Here is a 9523-nt window from a genome sequence, read left to right on the forward strand (position 1 = left end):
TCCAGCAAAGGATGATTTGACTAACTAAAAATTAAAACAAGCAAAGACTCATATAATACAAGATGCTCCAAGCAAAACTCATGATATGTGACGAATAAAAATATAGCTCCAAGTAAAATTACTGATGGTTGTTAGAAGAAAGAGGGGAAGCCAAAGGGCAAGTGCGGAGCGCCGCGGGCCCAAGCGCCTGCGGCCTTGGTCAATGCGTGGCGATTGACAGGACGTGGGCGCCTTTGTTTCCACACGCTGCCTTGGCAACCGCCCTTGACTTGACGAGACCATGCTGCATGCAGAAGGAAAACCATCATTGCGTGTGATCGTGGAGGCCGGCGGTTGGTCTCCCGCTGACTATAAATGAGGAGAGGGGCGGAGCCCCCGTTTCTCATCTCCTTCTTCTCGCAGTGTGCTCCTTCCTCTTCCTCCTTGCTGCAACTTCCATGGCGCCGATCAGGAGATTCTCCGCCGCTGAGAAAGGAAAAAAACCCCGCGAGGAACAGGGGCCTCTCCCGCGGAAGAAGAGATTCGGCGGCTCCCGCGGCACCGGTGTGAGGCTGGAGGTGACGAGGCCTTGGTACGAGCGGCCTCCGCCCGGTTACCCGTTGCCCTTGTACACCCAAGTGCAAGGCTCCGGAGGAGGAGGCGGCGCCTCGCGCCGCTCGCGTCATAGCCATGGCGGCCGGGCTGTGGTTGCACGGGCCGCCGACCCACGAACCCACGCCGAGCGCTTCTCGCGGGAGTTCGTGGTATGGGTGGCGATGCCACCGCATACATGGATCAAGTTTCCGTGGTCCTTCACTGGAGAGATGCCGCCGAGAGGGCCGCTCGAGCTGTGGCTGCAGCATGCCGAGTGCAGCACCTTGGCGACAGGAGCGGAGGTCGAAGTCGTTTCCCCGGGCAAGATCTTCATGACACATGGATGGGGCAAGGTCGCCTGCGCCTGCCGCGTGGAGGGGCCCCTCGCCATCCATTTTGAGTACGACGGCGCCTCCATGCTGTTCTTCAAGGTCTTCAATGAGGAGGGCCGCCGCCTGGAGTGCTGCCCTGGAGGGGGCCGCCAGGACGGTGCAGCAGTAGGCGCTGAGCCCACCCTTGGTCCTGCCGACAGCTCCTCTAGCAGCAGCGGCGGCTCCTGGCAGTCCAGCGACTCTCCCGAGCTTGATGAGACTCCGGAGACGAGCGACGACAGCTACGTGCCCCCGAGCTCCCGCCGTGCTTGAAGCACGGCAGCAGCATCTGCTCGCCGTCACCAGTGATCTGGATGGGGTTGGCGTCTGCCCCCAGGGGCCCACTGTTGATGATGACGTCGACGGCGACGCCTGTAGATTCGACTCCTGGAAGCCTTCTTCTTTTGTTCCCTATGAGGAATTGAGATGAACCCCGTGGGGGTGTGTAAAGAATCTGTAGCGCTTTTGAGTCAATATTATTCTTGTTATGAAATTCGTGGTTGCGTGTCTTGCTTCGGCTTTGTCCTCCCTTTTCTTCCTTACGGTAGCTTAGCGCTCTACGCGGACAGGTCCCAGTCCCCAGGCAGGCTTCAGCCGTCGCTAGTATGCCAGGTCGCGATGCCGTGATCAAGGCCAGGAAGTGAGCGACCCGTGGTCCGGTAAGAGCTCCCGAGGCGCGATGCTTAAGAGGTTCCCTTTAGCGTGCAAGCAACTCCCTGAAGGCAGAAAAGGAAGGCGGAACCACCAGAGCAAGGCTACAAGAGCTAGAAATCCTGTGTCACAACGCTGGGCTGACTTGGATGCATGACTTATCTTAGTGATCCTGGGTCGATTCCTTGTGCCCCACCTGGTTTGCGCATCTGCGGCAATGGTACCACTAGGTCAGGCTCGCACCAGATTGCTCCCCCTTTCATGCTCCTCTAAGTGCTCTGTGTTCTCGGGTCCCGACCCTCGAGCAGGGCTCAGCCGCTGCTGGTATGACAGGTCGCGATGCCATGGTCAAGGCCAGGAGGTGAGGGCTGGAGAGTCAGTAAGAGCTCCTGAGACGCGATGTTGAGGAGCCCCCCACTGTTAACGCGCAAGCGAATTGCATGAGAAAAGGAAGGACCTGACGGTGCCACTCGTAGTTAGGCTCCGGAGATTCCTGCGGGTTAGTTGGAGAGGGAAATATAGCTCGTAATCGCGTTGGCTTTCCTGCCGCTGATCGTCTCGCAAGAAGATGAAGGCATTGAGGATCTGGTGAGGTGACATGTGCAGGGCGGGCCGCGAGCCAGAGCTCAATCTCTCAAGTTTATCAGCGTTATAGGGACGGACCCGAGCACAAGCACTGTGCCAGCATGTGGAGTCCTCGTTGCAGGATGAGCGAAAGGTCGGTAAGCAACACGGGATGCCGCGAAGTGTAATCAGGCAGGTATAAAATCATCTTAGGAGGGGCGAGCAATGCTAGTTCAGATAGATGCAAGAACGCTACATGCCACAGGGACAGACCCATGCGGCCTGGGGATGATGCAGCCCAGAGGGCGCCCCCAACAGAGTAAGCTAAAGATGTAAAAGGATACATGTCGCAGGGACAGGCCCATGCGACCTGGGAATGATGCAGCCCGAGGGGCGCCCCCAGCTGAATAAACCAAAAAATGTCACCTGGCACCGTTGTTGAAGAGGTGTTGGAGTAGCTGAAGATGCATGCCGAAGGAGTCGTTCCCTCACGAGCCGCCAAGATCCTGAGCCTCGAGAGGCTCTGGGAGGCCGGGAGGCTCATGAAGGTCCGTCGCCATCTCCGCCAGGACCGCCTGGTGCCTGGTTTCCTGGGCCGCCAGGATGCTCCATAGGCGGCGCTGGAAGGTGATAGCTGCGTTCGGCAAGCCAAAAGGCATGCGAACATATCTGTGAGGTGTACCTCCGCACCGGCCAACGCGCGATGGCCAGAAGCATTCCTAAGATACGGCCCTGTTGAGCCCTGGAATGTCGACGCTGACGCGCAGCTCGTCGTCCGCACCAGGACAAGGAGCTGCGCCAGGTGGTGGGCGGCGATCGCCGCGCATGGCTCTAGCCTCTTGAAGCTCCTTGGTAAGCACCAGGCACCTCGTGCCTTGTGCCCTGACAAAGGAAGCGTGCGGCGAAGCATGCCTCCATGTAGTGCCCGAGCGCCTCCCTCGTGACATTGACTAGGTCTGAGGCCCTGCAGAAGAGAGCCCCCGAGCCCAGCCTGAGGAGTGCGCCGGGTGCACCTTCCTATGCGAGGGAGGGACGGGCCCCGTCTGCGGGCATAGGTCCTAAGGAGGTGTCGCTAGAGACACCGTTCTCCTGAGGCCCTTGGTGGAGCAGCTGCTTCTTCTTCTTGGGGATGGCATCAGGAGGGTAGATGGTGCCTTCGTTGTGTGGGTCTTCGACCGCCACAGCCTGGTAGGCACGCTCGAGGGAGCACACCGCATCCTTCTCTTCACAGGCGACCGTGATGACGCCGCAGCTCCCTGGCGTCTTGAGGACATTGTAACCATGATGAGTCACCACCATGAACTTGGCCAGGGCCGGATACCCGAGTGTAGGGAAGGCGAATGTGGGAGACGTCGAAGTCGATGAGCTCGATGCGGTAGTGGTCGTGCTTGCCGAAGGTGATAGGGAGGCGGATCTTCCCTATCGGGGTGGTGGAGCCGTCGTTCACTCCTGAGAAGGGCTTGGTCGGCGGCAACTAATCGTATGGCACTTGGAGGTGGTCGAATGTGTTGATGGAGAGAATGTTGAGTCCTGCACCACCGTCGATGAGGGTCTTGGTGACAAGGACATTGCTGATGATGGGCGAGCAGAGCATCGGGAGGGCACCGACAGTTGCTGCACACTTGAGCTGGTCGAACGAGCTGAAGGTAATGGTGCACTTGGACCACCTGAGTGGGCGCATGGCCTCGAGCCTGGGCAGGGCCGCGTTCACCGCACGAGCGAACTGCTTGGAGATGCACTGGGAGGTTGGGGCCTGAGCGCCACCCAGGATGCAAGCGATGGCGTGCGGCTCCTGGAAGCCCCCAGCCCCCTCGTCCTGGTGATGATCAACGTTTCTTCGTGGCGGTGGTGGCAGCGGAGGGAGGCCAGCCTTGCCCTAAGGTCGGTCCTCACGAGGCTAGTCCCTATAGGTGCCCTCACGAGGCTGGTCCTGCCAGCGGTCCTCACGAGGCTGGTCGCGCCACTCCTGGCGCGGGCCTTAGTCGTCCCAGCGTCCTCCGCTTCGTCCTCCTCCTCGGCCGTAGCCTCGGTCGTTGCGCTTGGGACGTCGACCGAAGCGCCCATCACAGATGGCCCTGAGCTCCTGACAGTCATTGGTGTTGTGGCTGTGCATGTTGTGGTAGGCGCAATGGACGACTGCCCTTTGAGGACTCCGGGTGGTCGCAGCCGCGCTTCATCTCAGGCTCAGCCGCGAGCAGGGCCGCTCCCTTGTGCTTCACATCCTTGGTCTTGGCTTTCTTGTCTTCTAGGTTGGCAACAGGGAGCTCGAGGAGGGAGAGGGACCCCTCCTCAGCTCTTGCGCACTTGGTAGCCATATTGAACATCTCCTGTCGGAGTAAATGGCCACGGGTAGCCTAACCAACTACCCCTGGCTCTTCAAAAAATTATCAGGCCAGTTGAGTCCTCAGGCATTCGGAGCATTGGGCCGCCTTCCCCGGGGGCCGACTCTCCGAAGGCGACCCAGCCTCAGCAACCTCCCCCAAGATAACTACGAGATGGCCGACTCCAGGAAGCCGGCCATAGAGAACGCCGACTCCCCAGAGCCGGCCATGAAGAACGCCGACTCCAGGGAGCCGGCCAAGACCGCACCCACCAAAACTACGCCCACATAACGGTGACAAGACGGGGTGTGACTACAGTGAGAGCCCTCGAGGCGGCACACTGTAGCCACGCTTACCACGATGAAGCCCTCGTCATCAGAGGCGAGGCTACAGTAAACAGCCACCGACAAGACCCCCAGGCGGTGGGGCCGGTCTGTCGACCAAGAGGCTGGCAGCCGGCGGGACCCACCAGTCGGCGGGCCGCAACGGCCGGCGGAGATGCCGGCGAGCGCAGACACTGACGACTGGGACCCGCGCCCAGCCGGATTACAATTGTACCCCTGGGGGGTAGGCCTATATAAACCCCCCGGGGCACCCATGCAAAGGGTTGGCTTCTTAGAGTTACACACACACCATATAGAGAGGGAAGTGAGAACTAGCATTTCTCTTCTTCTCCCTTGAACCCGACAGCTCAAGGAGCATTTGTAGCTACTCGTTCTGATCTAGTGATCATGCGGAGACCCCGCAGAGCAGGACTAGGGGTGTTATCTCCACGGAGAGCCCCGAACCTGGGTAAGATTCGTCGGCGTGCATGTCTTCGCCTCATCCCGTTTCCAGGCACCGGTGACGTCTTACTGGCTCCCACAATGATAAGCCACCCGTTGGCATATGTCGCCCCTACCACCCGACATCTCTAGAGCTGTGCATAGGTCTTCGTGGATGGCGAGCTCCTCCTTCATCTTGACGTCGTGGACACCGTCGGAGAACGCGGAGATGATGGCCTCATCCGTCACCTTGGGGATCTTGAGGCGAACACTGTTGAAGCGCTAGATGTACTTCTGTAGGGCCTCTCCCAGCTGCTGCTTGATGCGCCGTAGGTCACCCGCGGCCGGCGGGTGGTCGCGAGTGCCCTGGAAGTTAGCGACAAAACTTTTGCACATCTCGCCCAGGTGGAGATCGATCCCGTGGGCAAGTTCAGGAGCCACGAGCACGCGCCATCTTTGAGGGCCATGGGGAACCAGTTCGCCATGACTTTCTCGTCGCCGTTGGCCATCTCGATGCTCAGCTCGTAGAGCTGCAGGAACTCAGCGGGGTCGGGGGTGCCGTCGTAGCGCGGAGGCAGGTCGGGCTTGAACTTCCCAGGCCAGACGACGCTACACAACTCAAGAGTGAAGGCGCGGCAGCCTGCTGTAGTCACTGGAGCCCATCGCGGGAGTGGAGCCCGATCTTGGTATCCGCACGCCGCAACAGCGGGTGGCGCACGGTCTTGACGCAGTGGTGCGGGGAGTGCAGGAGCATCTTCTTGCGACCAAGGGACCTCCGGGCAGCTTCCTTCTTCATGTGCGGGCGCCCTGCGCGGTGGGTCGCGCCATGGGGCCGCGTGCCTTGGCGCGATGGCAACGTCTTGACGTGGAGGTGGTGGAGGCGCTCCATGGGCCACGTCGCCCGCAGCAGGAGGTGGTCGAGGCAGCGAGAGGGATGGCGCAGGAGAGCCCCCAGTGGCGCTGACGAGCTCGGCGATGCGGTCCAGCCAGTCCTCGTAGAGTTCGTCGACGGGGCGGTAGCACAGGAGCTCACGCGCCATGAGCAGTGCAGCATGCGAGTCCGCGGCGACCGTGGGATGACGAACCGGCCGGAGTCAGCGATGGGGTGGCGGTGCGTCCGTCCCGCCGCACGGAGGGGTGCAGTGATGAGGCCTGCTGCTCGTTCCCCGCCAGGCCGGTGGCGGCGTTGGCAGCAGGCGATGGAGAGCGACGGGGAGGCTGATACGTCTCCAACGTATCTATAATTTATGAAGTATTCATGCTATTATATTATCCATCTTGGATGTTTAATGGGCTTTACTATGCACTTTTATATTATTTTTGGGACTAACCTATTAACCCAGAGCCCAGTGCCAGTTTATGTTTTTCCCTTGTTTCAGTGTTTCACAGAAAAGGAATATCAAACGGAGTCCAAACAGAATGAAACCTTCGGGAAAGTTATTTTTGGAACGGAAGCAATCCAGGGGACTTGGAGTCCACGTCAGGGAATCAACGAGGAGGGCACGAGGCAGGGGGCGCGCCCACCCCCCCGGGCGCGCCCTCCACCCTTGTGGGCCCCTCGTGGCTCCCCTGACGTATTTCTTCCGCCTATATATATATATCCATATACCCTAAAACCTTCGGGAACAGGATATATCGGGAGTTCCGCCGCCGCAAGCCTCTATAGCCACCAAAAACCAATCGAGACCCTGTTTCGGCACCCTGCCGGAGGGGGGATCCTTCACCGGTGGCCATCTTCATCATCCCGGTGCTCTCCATGACGAGGAGGGTGTAGTTCACCCTCGGGGCTGAGGGTATGTACCAGTAGCTATGTGTATGATCTCTCTCTCGTGTTCTTGAGGTGATACGATCTTGATGTATCGCGAGCTTTGCTATTGTAGTTGGATCTTATGATGTTTCTCCCCCTCTACTCTCTTGTAATGGATTGAGTTTCCCCTTTGAAGTTATCTTATCGCGAGCTTTGCTATTGTAGTTGGATCTTATGATGTGATACGATCTTGATGTATCGCGAGTCTTGTAATGATTTGAGAACACTTGATGTATGTCTTGCGTGGGATAGCCATGGTGACAATGGGGTATTCTATTGGTCCACTTGATGTATGTTTTGGTGATCAACTTGCGGGTTCCTCCCATGAACCTATGCATAGGGCTTGGCACACGTTTTCGTCTTGACTCTCCGCTAGAAACTTTGGGGCACCCTTTGAGGTTCTATGTGTTGGTTGAATAGATGAATTTGAGATTGTGTGATGCATATCGTATAATCATACCCACGAATACTTGAGGTGACACTGGAGTATCTAGGTGACATTAGGGTTTTGGTTGATGTGTGTCTTAAGGTGTTATTTTACTACGAACTCTAGGGCTGTTTGTGACACTTATAGGAATAGCCCAATGGATTGATCGGAAAGAATAACTTTGAGGTGGTTTCGTACCCTACCATAATCTCTTCATTTGTTCTCCGCTATTAGTGACTCTTTGCTGCATGTTGAGGGATAGTTATATGATCCAATTATGTTATTATTGTTGAGAGAACTTGCACTAGTGAAAGTATGAACCATAGGCCTTGTTTCCTAGCATTGCAATACCATTTACGCTCACTTTCATCATTAGTTACCTTGCTGTTTTTATAATTTCAGGTTACAAAAACCTATATCTACCATCCATATTGCAATTGTATCACCATCTCTTCGCCAAACTAGTGCACCTATAGAATTTACCATTGTATTGGGTGTGTTGGGGACACAAGAGACTCTTTGTTATTTGGTTGCAGGGTTGTTTTAGAGAGACCATCTTCATCCTACGCCTCCCACGGATTTATAAACCTTAGGTCATCCACTTGAGGGAAATTTGCTACTGTCCTACAAACCTCTGCACTTGGAGGCCCAACAACATCTACAAGAAGAAGGTTTTGTAGTAGACATCAAGTAGTTTCTGGCGCCGTTGCCGGGCATGTGAGTGCTTGAAGGTATATCTTTAGATCTTGCAATCGAATCTTTTTGTTTCTTGTTTTATCACTAGTTTAGTCTATAAAAGAAAACTACAAAAAAATGGAATTGAGTTTACCTCATACGCTTCATGTTTTTAATATCTTTCATGAGTATGATGGAAAGGAAAATTGTGCCAAAGTGTTAGAAGAAGAATGAATTAGAATGTTTGGCACTAAATATTTGAATAATGAGCATGATTGCAATGTTGTTAGTATGAACTCTTTGAATATCCATAGTACTAATGATGATTGCACTAGTTATGATGAAAATGTCTCCTATAAACATGTCAATTTTTGTGGAGTGCATTGGGTTTGCAAGTACACACCAAATAGGGAAGATAGATATTGCAAGAGGCATAAGCATTTATAAACTAAATTGTTGCAAGAAAGGCTAGATGTTTGTGCTAAAAATTTAAATTTTCTTGGCCATAGTTGTGAACTTTGCAATGAACGGGGTCATTTAACTATCCGTTGCAAATTGTTTCATGATCTAATCGTGTCCAAAAATTGTGATGACTTGATTTCCCTTGCACATTATAATGAACTTAGTTTGCTTATGGGTTACGAAGAAATGAAACGTATAACTAAGCATCTTCCAGAATTTGCCCGCTATAAACTTCTTGATTTTGATCTAGAGGAAATTTATGTGTATTGTGTGGTGAATTGCATTGAAAATCCTTATATTGCCAATTACATAAAGAGAAGAAAACAAATAGAAGATGAAGAGAATACTAATAAAGGGAATAGACTTCCCAATATCCTCCTATTATTTCTTATGATGAATCAGGTAACGAGGAGGAGCCTTCTATTCAACCAATCTCATTAATAAGGAGCTCCAAAAAGAGGATTGAACCCACGCATGATGTGGTGAAGAAGAAGAAAATAAAAGGTAAGAGAGGTAAAAAGATATCTCTCCCAAATAACGTTGCTCCTATTATTTTTGTGCCTCATGAAAATGAATCAAAAATAATTGTGGAAGATGATGCACTTGATGATGATCTAGTTATGCCTATTGCTTGTTGTGATGATTATGATTGGGAAGATAATGATACTCCTTATGATCTTGAAAATCTTTTTGGCACTTGCTTGGAAGAATATGATAATTGCTATACTATTGGTGCTATCCATACTATTAATGATGAGATTGATTATTCTTATGATATAAAAAGGCCCAAGCTTGGGGATGCTATGTTTGAAGAAGATGATGTTTTTTAGAATATATTTGCTGCAATTAATGTTTGTACCAAGCTTGGGGATGCTACGTTTAATGAAGATGATATTTTTAGCCTCCCA

The sequence above is a fragment of the Aegilops tauschii genome, chromosome 6 (assembly GCF_002575655.3).
Source record: "Aegilops tauschii subsp. strangulata cultivar AL8/78 chromosome 6, Aet v6.0, whole genome shotgun sequence".
Classification (NCBI taxonomy): Eukaryota; Viridiplantae; Streptophyta; class Magnoliopsida; order Poales; family Poaceae; genus Aegilops; species Aegilops tauschii.